Below are 6938 nucleotides of genomic sequence, written 5' to 3' on the forward strand. Positions count from 1 at the left end.
ATCTTTATTACTAACTTTGATAACATACTTGACAAGTTTCAAGATGGTTATCTTTAACATCTAACAACTAACTTTAATTTCCTCATTTTATTATACCACTCTTTATATTACTCACTTTATCGCTTTATTTTATCATTTCATCATATTTACATTCCGCTATTTTCTTTTTGTCCATTTGGACGATTATATTCCGCTATTTTCTCTTTGTCCATTTGGACACTATGTTTATGTTTCCGCTATTTTCTTTTTGTCCACTTGGACCATACTTTACTTTTATGCTAAAACATTAATAAACAACAAAAATCTAAAAAACGTTTAAGGCTCTTTTTCGGACTATTGGTTATTATCCCTAGCATTTTGGAGATTTGGACTTATGGACTTAGTACCTCTGGACCCTTATGATATTGTTACTCTGCTGTTATTCTGTTTGTCTGGCATTTTGTTGTCTGTTTGTGCATGCGGGTATTTCCTTGAAAGTCCTTGATGGTTAATTCCAAGGCATTGAGATAAGGATTTTACCCGAAAACAGTCGTTACTCTGCCCGATTTTCGTCAGAATTTTAATGTGCTTAATGCAAAGTGGTGCTAAAGATAATAAGTTCATCTGGATCCCCAAGTGATAATGTTGGTTTGGTATTGATAGTCCAAAGGATGGGAAATCTACCTTGACTCATAATGTCAAGTGTTGGCTTCTCCTTCGGTTAGGCCATTCTTTTCCTTAGCTTTATTTTACGCAATAGGATAGCCTCTTCATCTCTTCCCCTTCTTTAATTTTCAAGATCCTCTCCCTTTTTACAAAACCTTCTTATGTTTGCAACCTTTTTAAAACCGTTCTCTAAAAATATGTTTTGCCCTTAGTGGCCCTTTTTTTCAAAAAGTTTAGACACGACTAATTGTCGAACCGAGTGGCGATACCCCATAATTTTGAAATTGATTGATATAATGAGATCTTTTTCGCGTGAGAGAGCTAGTGGCATACTCATTGATTTCTAAATAAGTTGGAGCCCTTCTTTCAATTGCGATGCAAAGAACTCGTTTGTTCTCATGCTCAATATCAATGGCTGAGTATTTCTCTCCGACGATGATAAAGTGTTTACTCCTTTTTATACGTTTTCCCCTTTTAAGCGGAACTACATTAGCTCTGACTTCTCTATTGCACCGAGGAGGTATGTAGGCACAAGGCTTAACGTCTTGCCGAGATTATTTTAAAAATAAAACAAACTCTCTTTTTTAGCACACACACAACACAGATTTTCAAAAAGGTTCCAGTGGAGTACCACAGATATGAGCGGTGCTTAAAACCTTCCCCTTGTATAATCAACACCCGTACCTAAGATCTCTTCCTTTTTTTTAAAAAACAAACTTTGGGTTTTTTTGTTCTTTTCCTTTTTCCTTTGGAAATAATAAAGCGCGGTGGCGACTTTCACTGTAATATTGAGTCGAATCAATCTTATGGCTTCGATCTCAGATTTTCCCCGCTACAGAAAAATGGCGACTTTACTGGGGATCCATTTTTTAAGTGTGTTAAGCCTATTTTTGTTTATCTGTATGTTTTTTATCTGTATATATTGTTGTGTGTTTTGTATGTTTATTTTCTTTTTTTCTTTTTTGGTGCTCGATGGTTCCTCTGTGATGAGATAAAGTCATAACCCGGACTTTGGTGAGTAACTTGAGATAGGAGGTGGTTAGACCAATAGTCGCATGTCAGGAGCAATCCTTAACAGGAGCGTCATATGGTGGAACCCCAATCAGTGGAGGCCTCATGGAAGGTAGTAGTTGTTGTTACGAATCATCGTAAGAACACTATTACTTTCAATAGTGAGTGTCCGTAGAAGCTGAATGGCCTAGAACCCTTTTAACCCATCTAAGCTTTTTTAGGATGTAGCGTAGAAACAAGGTCGAGTACCAATTTGAGCTTGTTGTCATGCGATGCTACGCTTAGACGAGGTCTTTTTAGGCATATTATTGGCGCCCATGAGCAATTGTGCATGCCAGTAGTATCCGATAGAAGATTGAAAACTCTGGGAACCTTTGTAGAACCCGTTCAGCAGGTACAAAATTCCCTAGTACATACCTTTGTGGGTGGTTCTTAACTTTGACTCCATTCTCGTGACGTCGAACCTTTGAACTTTGTTCGTGCGGCCGTATGTGATCTTGATTGTGATTGATGCATAAACTATGAATCCATGCATTCATTTGATTTCCAAGGAACTCATAGGTCTTTCTTTGTAAACATCATAAGTTTCATCAAACTCAATGGATCTTAGGTGTCGATGGGGTGAAAATCTTAATCCACCAAAATGGATGATTGATCTTGATGATAACTTGATCAAAGCTTTGATCCAATATAGGATTTACCTCCTTCATGTTTTGATGTTTACAAATTAATAACTTGAATTCCTTGAAAATCAAATAAATAAAAAGCGACAACAACAATTGCATCATTTGCATACATACATCCAGGTTGTCCAGAAAACTTATCCTTGTTTGTCTCCATCTTCAGAGTTTGTTCGTCTATCGTCAAGCTGATTCCTCCACACAAGTATGGAACTAGAGCCAACGTCAGATTAAGAATGGAATACCAAAAGCAAAACAATGCAGAGGTCAGAATGGAAATTGATGAGTTAAAGTCAGGCATGACCAAGCTCACTGAGATGCTGCAAGTTTTGATTGCTAGAGGAGAACCGCCTCAGAAGACCGTCATTGTTGAAGTCTCAAGTGCTGATGTAGACCCTCAACCTACTCAACAACCACCTTCTACATGGCATGAGTTTGGTTTGCCACCTGTTTACACTCTTCTATATGAGAAGAATCCCGGTATTGGTCAATCTTCACAACTTGTGATTGGTAAAGCTTCAAATCCAGTGTTTCATGCTCCTGTCTTCACTGAATCTCGGCCTATTGTGCATACTGTTGCTCACCCTACTTATGTGAATCCTCTGTTTGAATATCAAGCTGCCCGTTCCCAGAATGGAAGTCAAAGAGATGCTGGAGATATTGAAGATGACAAAGAACAGTATCAGATTTTAGAAAAGCGCCTGAGAGCCATGGAAGGAAATGGTTACTTTGGGGTTGCTGCTGAGAATATGTGTTTGGTTTTTGACTTTGTCATGCCTGCAAAATTCAAGACTCCTGAGTTTGAGAAATATAAAGGGACCACTTGCCCAAGAAGCCATTTGACCATGTACTACCGCAAGATGGCTGCTTATACAAAGAATGACAAATTGCTTATCCATTGCTTTCAGGATAGTTTGAGTGGAGCTTCACTAAAATGGTATATGGTACTTGAAAAGAGTCGCATTCATTGCTTCTAAGATTTGACCGATGCTTTCATGAAACAATATAAGTATAATCTGGACATGGCACCTGATCGCCGACAACTGCAAAGCATGTCTCAGAAAGATAAAGAATATTTCAAGGAATACGCTCAACGCTGGAGAGAGCTAGCTTCTCAAGTGGAGCCACCTTTAGCTGAAAAGGAATTGACTGTCATGTTTATGGACACTCTCTCACCTTTCTTTTGGGAGAAGATGATTGGCGGTGTATCTTCCAACTTCACAGACCTGGTAACTATTGGTCAGAGACTTGAAGAGGGAATTAAGAATGGGAAAGTTACTCATGTTGCTGAATCTTCTAGTGGATCGAAGAAACCTTATGGAAACTTCCACAAGAAGAAGGAGAATGAGACTAATGCTGTGTCAGATGACAGAAGGGGATCTCGTCGTAGACTTCAGAATGATGATCAACCTAATGTAGCTGTTGTTGCTCCTGTGCAAGTTCAAAATGCTAACCAGAATCGCGATAGGACTCATTTAATCCTATTCCTATGTCTTACACTGAATTGTATCCTGCATTGGTTCATAAAGGTTTGATTACAACAAGAGCTATGCCTCCTCCTCGAAACCCTCCCTCAAAAGAATTCCGACCTGATCTTCATTGTGAATTCCATCAGGGTGGTGCTGGTCATGATTTAGAAGGTTGTTATGCTTTAAAGACTAGAGTTCAAGAGTTGGTGAGATCAAAGATGCTCTCTTTCAAGGATATGGGTCCTAATGTTGTCACTAATCCTTTTCCAGATCAAATTGGCTGAAGATAAGTCAAAACTCGATTTTCCTAAAGCGAAGTGTTTCAGACGAGATAGCTCATCTTTGATGTTGATTAGTCACTAGGCCTTGTTTATATACTGTTTGTATTTCCTTTATTGTGCTGTTTACTTTTAGACTTTGTTTGTTTCTGAATGGTGATTTTAATGAAATGAGCATTGCATATTTTGAATTCATTCACATCTGCTATGTTTATAGCTTCTTTTACAAAACTTTTTCTTCCTTTTGCTTTCTCTATCAAACTTGTGTTTTATGCAAAGATTGGAGGGAGGATGATGACAATGAAATACCCAAGTTGTTTATTTGTATGCTTTCAAATAAAACTTTGCTGATGATGTGCAGGCATTGTTTCAATTCCCGAACACTGGAGAAATAAGGAAGTTAATCCCTTGTCAACCCCTTCGAGCCTTCGAAGTAGGAGTTTCTTTCTGTACATAAAACCCGCATTTTTAACCTGGGGCAGGGTAGTTCTCAGTTGATTTGGTTGTGCATTCTATTTTAAGAGAATCATTCAATACACCTTTCAACAAGGGTTTCAATCACAAGCTTTCTTCCGCATACATCAAATAAATGTGGGAGATGGCAATCAAAAGCCAATGATGGTTCATCAATCATTAAGCAAGGCAGTCACTATCTTTCGAAAAAAAATGTATCAAAAAAATAGAATCAAAGAAAAGCCTGCTAAGTCAAAACCAAAAATGACTTAGGAAAAAAATCAAGGCATCCCGCTGACTGTAAGTTCAAAAATAAACAGTTCAGGAAAAAGTTAGGGATATCAAAAGAAAAGATGAAAAAGGAAGTCAATAATTCCTCAAGCAACAAAATGTTGTGACAACAAAAAGGAATAAGTGACTGCAATCTCAAAAGTTCTCTTTGTTTGTGAGCTATCATCATTATCAAAGGTGCAATTCCAGAAGTCTCTTGGAACCTGAATGTATAAGTTGAATTAACTGAGTTTTAGGACTAGAGATCATCACAGAGATGGGTGGGTACAATCAAATTTTGAGCCTTATATCCTTTGTTTCTTAAACTGTGAACCTGGACACGTTACAACCTTTAAAAGACCTAATTGAAGCAAGGTTTGTTTGAAAGCATACTACAACAAGGCTGCGTAAGCTGGCTCCCATGAGATTTGCCAATCATTTGTTTTGATACCATATCTATGTTTTATCTTTCACTTTGAATGTCTTAACCTTTATGTTTTGACCAGTGATTCCATTTGCTTTACATCAATAACATTCATTCCAATAATGACTTTGATTTCAAAAATATGCTTTGAGCATTGCATTAAAATTACCATTCTTGAATGAACATTTTATTTGCAAGTAAGCACTCATATTTCAGGAAGTTCAAACAGTCGAGAAACTTGATTAGTGATCCTATCAGGGGAACGTTACTTCAAGATCCCGTTGTTCAGATGTTCAGTCAAGTTTTGTTGATCAGAATATCCTTTCAAGACTTATACTAGGGCAAGCCATCCCAACATGCATTTCAAGAACTGAAGCCGTGATCAGTTCATCCCCAGTACAGTTCAACCGAAGCCATGATCAGTTAACTTGCAACAATTAATGAATCAGGGGCAATCTTCTTCAGCAATCCCCAAGCAGTTCATCAGTCCTTCGCAATGGGTCATCAGTTTGATACAACTACCAATGTGACAAGAAGTGTGTCCAAGCATCTTTTTCATAAGCAGAGTTGGCAGATCTCCCGCGTTGAGGAATCAGACTTCCTATCGTGCCTCACAAAAGAGTCCACCTCAGTTGTCACAAACAAATGCAGTACATTGAGCATTCATCATGCAGAGAAAATCCATTCATCATGCATAGAAAAATTTAACATCATGCATAGAAACAAATTCATACTCATTTACATTCTACCGAGGTCTTATTGTTATCAACGTCTTACCTTGAGATCAAAGTCCAACTCACTTGGCACCTACCAAAAGCAGATACTTGTTTTTCTTCTCCATCTAGTTCTATTCCTAGATGTCCCTTTCTACTTTCAGCGCCATTCCTGAAAGATGTTTCTCGCTTTATCGGGTGCCATTTCTAGGTATCGTTATCCTTTTATTCAGCGCCATTCCTGGATATCATTTTCTCACTTCATTCAATGTTATTCTCGGATGTCGTGATCTTCACTTTATTCATTGCTATTCTTGAATATCGTGATCCTTTTATCTAGTGCCATTTCTGGATATCGTTTTCTCAAAGGTATTTCTTGTTCTTAAAGCCGGTGGTGACACTTGCTCACCGCAACATTGTTTGCGAAATATAAAACAAAAAGTTAGTTCTCCCACCGTATTACTACTCCACCAAAGTAAGTCATTCTTATTAATTCTTGGAGCTCTTCCATCATTAATTAACGGTTCTAATTACCATATCTATGGTGAAGGATACCTCCCCATGTTGCCTCTTTATCAGACAAAACTCACCATTTGAATTTACTAAATAAAGATAAATTGAAATATCCCACATATTTTATTTCAAGCCCTCTCAAATTTCTAGGTTTACACACTTCTTTTCAATTAATCCAACAAATCCTTTTCATGTATAGGCTACAATCTAAAAGATGCCTTTGAAAGTTTATGATCTCTTTCCCTTCCTGTTTTGGGGCATTAAAAAAGAAAGAGAAAAAATGTGGTAATTACTTAAAACCAAATTTATTAAAGATATAGTTCCACCATAAGATAAAAATATTCATTTTCAAAAAGAAAGTTTTTGTTTTAGGGTATCTAAATTGGGCCTCTTAGATGCAACTCTCATATGGTTATAACCCACCGGAATACTAAAAAAATTGAAAGGGATAGAATTAGTGTTGTAGAATAGGAAATCAAAAT

The sequence above is a fragment of the Vicia villosa genome, linkage group LG5 (genome assembly GCF_029867415.1).
Source record: "Vicia villosa cultivar HV-30 ecotype Madison, WI linkage group LG5, Vvil1.0, whole genome shotgun sequence".
In the NCBI taxonomy this organism is placed as follows: Eukaryota; Viridiplantae; Streptophyta; class Magnoliopsida; order Fabales; family Fabaceae; genus Vicia; species Vicia villosa.